We start from the raw sequence: 12317 nt of genomic DNA, 5'->3' as shown, positions 1-12317 counted from the left end.
TTTAAGATTTTCTCTTTGTAACTAGTTTTAGCCAAATTTATTATCACGTGTCTTCTTGTAGCTTTCTTCGTGTTTCTTGTGCTTGGGGCTTGATCTTCTTGGACATGAGAGTTTTATTTTTCATCAAATTTAGAACATTTTGCCATTACTTTTTGAGATATCCTCCCCTGCTTCCTTTGGAGTTCTCAATTACAAGTATATTATGTGGTTTAAAGGTGACATACATCTAATCTTTTTATTATTTTATTTTTAGTTTTTATCTTTCTGGATAGTTTCTATTGCAATATCTTCATGATTCACTAATCTTTTCCTCTAAAATGTCTAATCTGATGTTAAAATAAGCAGCTCCTTTTCATCTTAGACACGATTTTTTATACAGAAGATTCTTAATATCTTCTATGTCTGTACTTAACATGGCCAATTTTTCCTTTGGCTTCTTTAATAAATAGGACAAAGCTATAAAAAGTAATGTTCTTGTTTATACATTCTATCAGCTGTGTCATTTACAGTCCCTTTTGATTTATTAATTTTGTTCCTGTCATGAGTCTAATTTTCCTCCTTCTTAGCATGCCTGGTAATTTTTTAAAATGCCAAATATTGTATATTTTACTTTGAGAGCTGGATATATTTGTATTCTTATAGTCTTGAGTTATGCTGAAACAGAGTTAAATTACTTGGCAGACATTTAATCCTCTCGAGCCTTGCTTTTAAGCTTTGCTAGGTAGGACCAGAACAGCATCTAGTTTACAATTAATATTCCCTCCCGAGGCAAAACCCTTTTAAGTGTTCTACCCATGAATGCTAGTAGGAACAGCCACTCTTCCTGGCCTGTATGAGCTCAAGAGATTACTCCCTCTAATCCTTCAGAGTAATTATTTTTCAGCCTCTGATAAGTTCCTCACATGCATGTTCTGAGAAAAGCTCCCAGCTGAAAAGCTGAGGGGATCTTTTACAGATCTTTAGAGTTCCCTCTACGCATCTCTCTCCTCTCTGGCACTCTGTCTTGTGAACTCTTACCTTGGCCTCCTGAAACTCCCAATCCCATCTCTTCAACTCAGCAAGAATATCAGGTTCCTACTGGGTTCTTCCTTCTTATGTTGCATCATGGAAACTCCACAGGCAGCAAGTTAGGGCAACTGTAAGGCTCACTGTCCTTAGTGCTTGATGTCCTATATCTTGAGAACTGTTAGTTTGTAGTCTAGATTTTGAGTTGTTTCAGATAAAGGGTAAATGGGCAAATTTGATTTTGGTTATTCCATTATCTTAATCAGCTCAGGCTGCTAGAACAAAATTTAGCAGCAGGGTGGCTTAAACTACAGAAATTTATTTTTCACAGTTCTGGAGGCTGGGAAGCCCAAGATGAATGTGCTGGCAAGGTAAAATTTATTCTGAAACCTTTAGTCTTGCTTTATAGTGCTGCCATCTTGTTACGGGCTCACATGACCTTTTCTTTGTGTGTAAGAAGAGTGAGAGGAAAGACAGCTTTAGTCTCTTTCCCTTCCTATAAGGACACAAATTCCATCATGGTGGCTCTACCTTGATGACTTGATTACCTCTCAAAGACCCTGCTTTCTACACCATCACTTTGGAGGTTAGGGGTTTAACATATGACTTTTGGGAGTAAGGCACAAACATTCAGTCCATCTCGGACAGAAATGGAAATCTATTCAAATGATGTTTTGAGGAAGACTATCTCTGTAAGATATTAATAGTTTGTGTATATGTGATGTTGAGAAATTGTGGGTAAAATAGTTATTCAGGTTATGTATTGCAGGAATTTTCAGAGTCTGTAATGGACTAATGTGCAGTACAAATCTACATGAGGAAATAGAGTCTCACTCTGTCACCAGGCTGGAGTGCAGTGGCATAGTTATGGCTCATTACAGCCTTGAACTTCTGGGCTCAAGCAACCCTCCTGCCTCAGCCTCTCAAAGTGTTGGGATTACAGATGTGAGTCTCCATGCCTGACCTCCCAGATTTATTGATCATGAAACCCTCAAAATGGCAGAGCACTTCTGATGGGTCTTATTGTTCTGAGCCTGCCATTTTGTGCATTATTTGAATGTATACCTATTCATTGTATGTCCCTTGATATTAAGAATGGATTCTCTTTTTCTTAGTGAAGTGTTCAGTATTAAATATTCTACATGCATTATCTCATTTAATCTTTAGAGTAACCAGCCCTATTTGGTACTGATTTACATTTTATAGATGAAGAAATCAAAGCTTACAGGTTAGGTAATATTACCAAGGTCACATGGCTAGCAAATAGTGGAGCTGGAATTCAATCCATGCCTGGTAGAAGCTGAACAAAAAATATGAAAATATTTATTTGCAACAATAGTGACTATTCCTTTTGTCTTCAGTCCAGGTGATTCTAATAAGCATAGGTCTCTACAAAGCATGGATACAGAAACTCTCCCCTTCCCTTTCAGCTACCTCCCTCACATGGAATAGGTGTCTGCTGGTTACTTAGGAGTGGAGAAAGACCGGAGAATCTGGGAGGTGTCCCCACATAGTGGTTGAGTATTTATATTGGTAAGAGAAATCTGGAAGGTGAAGCAAGGTGTTGTTCCTATTCTCTGGTTGAGGCCACAGACATTGCCTTAGGGCTGAAGCACTAGCTTGGCCTTCTGTTGAGGAGAGTATAGTTCCTATTGCTCATACAGTGCTCCATTACAACATTTCTGTGTTTGGCCACTGTCAATTCTGGCTGGCAGACTTGGGTCGAATGATGGATGAAAGATGTAGGCAAACACAGGTTTTTTGCCTGGTTGTAGGGCTAGAGGGCTTGCAGCTTACTAACCCCGAGGGAAGTGCTATGGCCCCCAAAGTCGGTGACCCTCATATTTAATAAGTACAGGTTTAATGACAAAGGTCCTGAGTAAACACCATTTGTGGGTAATTAACCTTGCTGATCTCCTGAGTAGAGAGCAGTCATGCCCATGGACAATCAAAGGTTGGTTTCCGGGCAAATAGGTTAAAAGCTATTTAGATAAACTCTACATTTCCTTGTTATCTGCTCTTTGCTATTAGCTCGAGGTAAGAGGATTAGGCTGCCTTCAGCCATAACTCTCCCAAGGCTTTTGCAAAACCTTTCCACCTTCCAAGAAGGTTTATGTTTTTCTATAATTTTTCCCACAATCCTGATTGATCCCCTACAGGCCACCAGCCTGGCATTATTCAGACCTCTGACAGAGTTGGGGACCACTCTCAGGGTGAAGTTCTATTTGCCATCCTCAGACCCAAATCTTTCTTTCCAGACATGTATTCAGTTCTTTCCATTATCATTAGGCTCTCGCACATGAAATACTCATTCACCTAATTTTCTCCTACACTAGGGGAGGAAGTCCATCAACATAAAAAGTAGTATGACTCTCTCTCCATCTCTCCTCTGACTTTCCAGTGCACTCTCCCCACCTAACCCTCCCATGGATCTGTCCATCACCCAATTCTTTGGTGGAGTATCGTGAATGTGTTATGGGTGCAAATTAAGTTGTATATCAAAAATAATTTGTTGCTTTATATTTCAAGAAAGCTTTGCAGTGATTCCACTTAAAAAGGAGGAATTATTTTGTCTGAGTAATTAAAATAATCCCTCCCCATGCCAGGAATAAGTAGAAACAATAAATGGGCAGAAGTCAGAAGAGGATGAGAGGAGAACCAAATTCAGTAGATGAGAAAAAATAGGTGAGTCACCAAACTAGCATAGTAATAGAGCAGAGACTATCATAACTCCTGCTGTCTCAGAAGCAACTGACTTTAATTAGACCATATCGGGTTTCCTGAGCCAGTAGGTACCCCTCCCCAGAGATAAATGATCTAGACCGCAGCAGTAGAGTTTATTGCTGAGTCACCTCTGAGGGGATGGCTCATCTACACATCCCTGTTTATTCTACTCCTTATCAGAACTTACTCTGCAGGCATCAATTGCCTAAAAACTTTTCCCCTTAATCTGACCTAATTTGTCCCCCACCTCCCTCATCCCCAAATTCTCTTCCTTAACAAACCATTCCCCCCACCTCTTTGGAATTCCCAACCCTCAATATGAGATCAATAAAATTCTGGGTTTTTCAGTCTCTTTTTCTGGAGATCTATTCACAGTCTGACTTAACTACAAGCAGGCTATATCTTGGGGACATAGTTTCTCTGAAGCCTTTCCAAATCTTTTTTCTCTCCTCCCCCAAAGTGCTTCAGCACCAACCTTATTCCTCAATGCCAATTTTAGAGCGTTATTCCTCCTTCCCTCTTGCAAACCCCTTCTGCTCCTTTGAGGCTCATGCCATCTGGTTACACTACTCTTCCCCCTCCATACTGCTGTCACCTACTAGTAGTCTCTGGGTCTTTCCTCCTCATTCTCAGGGAAGTGAGCTTGCAACTCAGTTTTCTTCTTTTCCCTACCCTATTCCTGCTGTCCTTTGTGACTTCAGCATGCTAGTGATTCATCTAACACCATGGACTCTTGGTTTTTTGACTTCCTCATATTTTCAATGATATTTTCTTCTACCCTATTTCAGCTATCCATATGCCTTAGATTTCTGCATCAAGAAAAATGGCACCATCTCCAAAATTTCAAATGCAAATATCACATTCTGACTACCGATATTAACCTTTCAGGTCATATGCCTTCAAAATTACCCTCCTCTCAGAAATGCTCTTACTTTTTTGTTGTAACCTTTAATCCATCCCCCTCTTTATCCATATCCATCACAACCCCCTCTTACCTTTTATTTCTCTTCTTTTATAGTTTACATTCCATGACCCATCATTATAGGTTCTTCCTTGCAAACCTCGACTCTGTCCTGCTGAATGAGATTTGGAGTCCAATAAATAGCACTCTTCTTCCTGCCTGGGTTCAGCAGTACTTGAGACAGAAAATTAAAATCTAGGCTGATGAAAGAAGATGATATATCATCTTTCTTATTGATAAAGTTAATCCCAAGGGATGTGACTTAGTTTAACAGCAAGGACTTTTAAAAACTGAGTTAATCACAGGCTCCTGAACAACTACAGCCCCTCCCGACCCCCAATTCCATACTATGGGATCTAGACTTTGTAAAGGTCAGGGACTAGAGGAGCACTGCAGAGCAGTTCACTGTGGGCAGTCGGATTCCAAGAAAAAGATGAGAGAAGGAGATTGGCTTTAAAAGCCCACTTGCATATCCTGACCTCATCAGTAATACAATTCATTATTCTCCAGGGGAGGAGGGAGTGAGGACCAGCTATCAGCCAAAATATTACATTGATAAAGATCTTAAAATACTTGTTAAACTTATTCAAAAGAGTACATTTCATTTAAAATTAGATGAGCTGTAACACTTTTATATTTAATTGCAAGTTCTAGTCAGCAAATAAGAAATGAAAGAGAAACAATAGGCATACATATTTGAAAGAAGCATACTTTTCTATTTATAGATAACATACTTTACATCACCCAGGGAAGCTGCAAAAAAGGATAGTAGAAGTAGTAAGTTCAGTAAACTCTCAGGATACAAGGTCAGTTACACTAGTGAGATCCTTCCACATGGAAGGAAACATTAGGACTTGGTGATATACTTCCCCTAACACCCCTCTTCCTCCATCACACTTCCCCAACTTTCTGTGGTCTTTTCCCTGTCAGCACCAGAACAGTAGAAGTTAGTATTCAAAATACTTTTATATATTTTGTCTTACTTGTTTAGACCCAGAAAATCTGAGACAGGTTTCAATTAATTTAGAAAGTTTATTTTGTCAAGGTTAAGGATGCGTGCTCATGATACAGCCTCAGGAAATCCTGATGACATGTTCCCAAGGTGGTTGGGATGCATTTTAAGGAGGCATGAAACATCAATCAAGTACATTTAAGGAAGCCATTGGTTTGGTCCAGAAAGGTGGGACAACTCAAGGTGGGGGTTGGGGAGGCTTTCAGGCTATAGATAAATTTAAACATTTCCTGGTTGACAATTGGTTGAGTTTGTCTAAAGACTTGGGATCAATAGAAAGGAATGTTTGGATTTGTGGAGACCAAAGTTTTATCACGCGGATGAAACTTTTTAGCTAGTGGGCTTCAGAGATAATAGGCTCTAAAACGTTTCTTATCAGACTTAAAGTCAATGTTGGTGTTAATGCTGGAGATGTATAATGAGGCAAGTCCGACCCCACTTCCCTTCATGGCCTGAATCAGTCTTTCGGGTTAAGAGCCCTGGCTGAAGAGGCAGTCTGTTTAGATGGTTGGGAGATCTTATAATTTTATTTTGGTTTACATTAGATCATTATCAAAATCACACAAGAGAAATTAGACAGGTAGAACCACCTATTTTATAAAAAAGGTTATTAAAACAATGTGAACTTATTATTTTCATATGTTACAGTTAATACAGTAAACTCAATTTAGCTGAGAGGAGATGGATTAACTGCCTCTTATTGCTGTCACAAACTATCACCCACACAGGAGCTTAAAATAATACAACATTATTATCTTACAGTTCTGGAGGTCAAAAGTCCTACAGTCAAGATGTCAGTAGGGATGCATTCCTTCTGGAGGGTCACATGGAGATTCCATTTCCTTCCAGCTTCTAGAGGCTGCCTGTATTCCTTGGCTCATGTCCCCTTCCTCCATTTTTAAAGACAGCTGTGTGACACCTTCATATTCCTCTGTGACTCATACCCTCTGTTTCCCTGTTTCACTTTTAAGAACACTTGTCATTACCTTGGGCCCACCTAATAATCCATGATAATCTCCCCATCTCAAAATTGTTAATAACATCAGCAAGTCCCTTTTGCCTGTAATGTAACATATTCAGAGTTTTCAGGAATTAGAACATGAATATCTTTGAGGAACCATTATTTTTACTATCATAGGAAGGATGACACCATTACTTTAAGAAAGAGGTGCTAAGATTCTATTGTTGTAGGGGGTACTGTCTCTTACCATATTTGAAAGGCAATCACACAAATATGCACACACATTGAAGGTCCAGCACAATACTTACCTTGCTCAGAGTAAGTATTCAATATTTGTTGAGCAAGTATATGTACACTACATATCTAAGAAAAAAGTTTTAAGTATAAATAGATGAAGTAATTTAAAAACCATTTTCTAATTAATATGACAAAGGCATTGATAATACCTGAAGCCAACTGTTTAAGTTAAAAGGATAATTTTAAGAAGCCATGTGAATGATCAGCAACATAAAACTTAATCTATCTACTCTGTATGTCAATATTTCTCCCCACCTCCTTCTGAATCTGTCTCACTTTCCCCTACTGTTTTTGTATGTATGGATGGATGGATGCTTTTTTGAGACAGTTTCACTCTGTCACCCAGGCTGAAGTGCAGTGGCACAACCTCGGCTCACTGCAACTCTCATCTTTCAGGTTGAAGTGATTCTCCTGCCTCAGTCTCCCAAGTAGCTGGGATTGATTACAGGCATGTGCCACCATACTTAGCTAATTTTTCTTTCTTTCTTTCTTTTTTTTTTTGTATTTTTAGAGACAGGGTTTAGTAGTAACAGAGATTGGTCTCGAGCTCCTGACCTCAAGTGATCTACCCACCTTGGCCTCCCAAAGTGCTGGGTTTATAGGCGTGAGCCACAATGCCCAGCCTCCCCTACTGTTTTATACCTAAATTGGCCAAACTATTGTTCATAAATACTTAAAAATATTTGTGACACTTATTCAAGAAATAAGTACATTTCATTTAAAAGTAGGTAAGCTACGACATTTCTGTATTCAAATGCAAGTTCTAGTCAGTGAATAAGGAAAGAAAAAAGCATACAGTTTTGAAAGAAACAAAATTTTCTTTATTTATGGATGACACACTATATATGTGGAAAATCCCAAGGAAGCTACAAAAAAGGATAGCAGAAGTATTAAGTTGAGCAAGGTCTCAGGATACAAGGTCAATAAAAATATAAACTGTATTTCACATCTTAATAACAAATGATCGGAAACAAAAAGAAAAATACCATTATTTAAATACAATGGCATCAAAAATGTGAAAGAATGAGTGATAATTTTAACAAAATATGTGCAAGAACTGTACACTGCATACTATAAAATATTACTGAGTAAAATTAAAGCAGATCTAAGTAAATGGAGAGATATACCATGTATATGGATTGGAGGACTCAACATTTGTTAAACATATCAATTATTTCCAAACTGATCTATAGAGCGAATGCTATCTCAGTAAAAATCAAAGCAGACTTTTCTTTTGATACAGATTAAAAAGTTATTTAGAAATGCAAATAAGCTAGAATAGCCCAATAATTTTGACATATGTGAATAAAGTTAGAGGACTTATACTACCTGATTTCAAGATTTACTATAAAACTACAAAAATCAAGACAGTATAATATTGCAAACAGGGCAGGCAAAAATTCATGGAACAGAATAGAGAGTCTAGAAACCAGCCTGTATATATGATCAGTTAATTTTATACAAAGGTGCTGATGTAAAAGGGAAAAGATAGTCTTTTCAGCAAATGATTTATATCCATGTGCAAAAACAAAACCTCAACCCTTAATTTGCATCATATACAAAAATTAAGTTTCAAGAAAAGGGATAATAAACCTAAATGTCTGAGTTAATCTTTGAACTTTCTAGAAGAAAACCATAGGGAAAAAACTCTTTGTGACGTGGACTTAAGCAAAGATTTCTGGAGAGGAAGCAAAAAATATAAACCATAAAAGAAAAAATAGATAAAATGGACCTCAATAAAATTAAAACTTTTTCTCTTTAAAAGACCATTAAGAATATTAACTAACTCATAGTTAAGAAACTCAACTATCCTTTAGGCTGGGAGAAAATTTTGCAAACCATATACTGCATCCAGAATAAAAACTCCTCACAACTTTGTTTGAAGACAAGGTCTCACTCTGTCATCCAGGCTGGAATGCAGTGGCGGGATCGCAGCTCAATGCAGCCGTAGCCTCCAGGCTCCAAAGATCCTCCCACTTCAGCATCCCACCCCCCATCCCCAGTAGCTGAAACTAAAGGTGTGTGCCACCATACCTGGCTAAAGTTTTGTATTTTTTGTAGGGCCGTGATTTCACCACGTTGCCCAAGCTGGTCTCGAACTCTTGGGCTCAAGCCATCTACCTGTTTCAGCCTCCCAAAGTGCTGGGATTATAGGCACTTAATCTGAGCCACCATGCCCAGCCTATAACTTAGTAAGGTAATTGATTTAAAATGGACAAAATATTTGAAGAGATCCTTTACAAAAGAATATGTATAAATGGCGAATGGTAAATATGCTCAAAATCATTTGGAAAATGTGAAGTAAAACCACTAATATGACAACACCAACTGTTGGTAGTAAAGACTGGGAAACACTGGAACTCATATACTGTTGGTGGCAATATAAAACGTAGAACCACTTCAGAAGAGTTTGGAGGCTTCCTTCAAAGTTAAACATGTGCTTGCACATAACTCAGAAATCAATACTCCTAAGGTATTTACCCCAGATAAATGACGATATATGTCTCCAGGAAGGCTTGTGCACAAATGTTTATAGTAGCTGTAACCATAATACACCCAACTGAAAACAACATGAATGTACATTAACAATGGTAAATAAACAAATTATGAAATACTCGTACAATGTAACCCTAGGCAGTAATAAAAAGGAATGAACTACTGATCACACAATATGGATGAATCTCAAAACATGTTGAGCAAAAGAAGCCAGACACAAAAAATGATTCCATTTACATGAAACTAGAAAAATGAATCTAATATTTGGGAACAGAAGCCAATTAGTGGTGGAGTGAATGTATGTATAGGGGATTGGATGGGAAAGGGCACAAAAGGAACTGTTTTGGGTGATAGAAATCCATATTGTGTGACCAGTGGTTCATTCCTTTATATTACTGCCTAGGGCTACATTGTATGAGTATTTCACAAGTTGTTTATTTACCATTGTTAATGTACATTCATGTTGTTTTCAGTTTGGGTGTATTATGGTTACAGTTACTATAAACATTTGTGCACAAGCCTTCATGGAGACATATATCTTCATTTATCTGGGGTAAATACCTTAGGAGTTTACCTAAGTTGATTTTTTATACCTTGATGTGGTGGTGGTGTCATGGGTATATATGTTTGTTAAGACTTTTAGAACTGTACACTTAAAATGAATTTTATTTTACATAAAATTTACATGTAATTTTATTGTACATAAATTATACCTTAATAAAGTTAACTTAAATGAAAAAAAAGGAGTGACTGAAGCATTTACATTTTTTCCTCAGAAAATATTCTTTCCTTTTGGATTTCCAAAGGCAACTCCGCAAGTCAACCTGGTGAGTAAAATAGCTGTGTGACACTGGATAGGCAAATTCCTTTATCAGTAAAATGAGTGAATTAGAATAGGTGACTTCATTTGTTCATTCAACAAACATTTACTAATGCCTATTATGGGGCAAACACAATGCTAGTTTCTAGAAATATATGGCTGAAAGAGAATCCAGTTTTGTCCTTAAGGAGTCACAGTCTTGTGGCAGTGAAAGACAAGCCAAACTGATTATAATACATCTTATGTATATGTCAGGGTTGAGGATTCATTAGAAAAGCAGTCTTCCCTGATGATGCAGCACCTGAGATGGATTTTGATGTACAAGTAAGAGTTAGGCAAAGAGGGAAGAGAAGGCATTCTAAGCAGAGGAAGTTGTATGGGCAAGGGGCCAAAGGCAAAATATGTACCTTGTATTAGGTACTTTGAGTAGTTCAGTTGGTCTGAAATATACAATTTATACCTGTAAGACCATGGTTGTGTCTTGGCTAGAAGAGGTTAAAATATACTACTGTAGTTTGAGCAGTGTGTAGACAGGGGTTCTATACCAAATAATGATACTTCTATTATTGTGCATCACCTAAAGGGAAAATAACTGCCATCAGTTAGGATCCTTTCTGTTGCAAAGAAAATCCTTCGGGTCTTGTAAAAAAATTGCCCAGAGGTAGATTGGTGCAGCACCATCTGGGGATCAAGCAGGCCAAAAGAGCAGCTTTTCCTTCTCTCTATTCCTAGATTTCAGCAGCTACAGACCCTACATACTTTCTTTTTCATATCCAGCTTCCCTGAAAGATTAAACAAAAGCTGCCTAATTAAGTTTCAGTAGCTCTCATTGGTCTCAGATTTCACATTAGTCCTGAAGCAGTCCCCACGGCTAGAGAAACAGTACCTGGTGACTACTTGGCTAGGTCCTGGAGGTCCTGGGGATGCGAGTCAGCCTCACCTGATGCACATGGGGAAGGGGTAGATCTCTAAAGAACAATCAGAGCATTTGTGGAAGATGGAAGACTAGATACAAAGGAGAAATCAGGTTTTACAGAAAACAGATCCCAACAATTTCTGAGTAGGTCAAGGGATACAGACACAGTTGGACAAATTTCTGCTTGTATATTCCACATTTAGGACAAGTCAATGAAAACTGCCTTGAGAATAAAGTGACAAAATCAGAACCATATGCAAAAAGCTATTACTTAATACCATAAGCATTATATGAGTGGGTAAACAGTCTTATGAGAACAAAGAGAAGGGCATAATTAATTTATAGGCTCCATGGTATCTTCACAACAGAGAAAAATTTCTGAGGGAAGCCTTAAGAAATTGAGAAGATTTTGGCGGAGACAAAATGAAAAGCCATATCTGGTTGAGAATCAGCACGGAACTTAGTGATGCTGAGGTATCGGATAATGGATCATTGTGGGAACATAAGGAATGAAAAGACCAAGTGGTGGAGAATTTTTCCAGTTATAATACAGAGCCTAGCCTTTATCTTTTAAGCAATGAGAAGTTGAGTTTTTCAAGCATAGAAGTGGACAATCAAATCTGCATTCAGAGAACTATAGGACTTGACTAGACACTTCTTAAGGCAAGAAGGAAGATGGATCGGGGGGAGAGGTAAACCTAAATTGTGAAGTAGAAGGCTGAGACGACACAAGCTTAGTGATCTCTATTTTTCCCTGCAGTATAGGAGGAGAGAGCACATGCTGAGTGTGGGGTTCTGTGAAGTTAAGACAAGCTGGAAATTTCAATCAGTCAGAACAATGCATTACCAAAGCATTCTCGACAAAAAGATTATTCAGTAAACTCTCCCATACTATAAAGTCATAACATATCACATTAGTGGGTGAACTGACGTCCTGAAGAACCAAATAGAATTTGCTTATTAGGCTACATCAATGCCAATGCATTGCTGTTTGCTCCAATCCTTGTGATCACTGTCAGAGCAGATGTGAAGGCGGTCTCAGGGGTTGGTAAGAGATGGCACTGGAGGATGCAAGAGGAAGGAAACCAAATAAGGGAGCCTAAGGAGGTGTGTTTAAAGATGGAT

This window comes from Saimiri boliviensis, chromosome 3 (assembly GCF_048565385.1).
Source record: "Saimiri boliviensis isolate mSaiBol1 chromosome 3, mSaiBol1.pri, whole genome shotgun sequence".
In the NCBI taxonomy this organism is placed as follows: Eukaryota; Metazoa; Chordata; class Mammalia; order Primates; family Cebidae; genus Saimiri; species Saimiri boliviensis.
Note: the sequence above shows the minus strand (reverse complement) of the source record.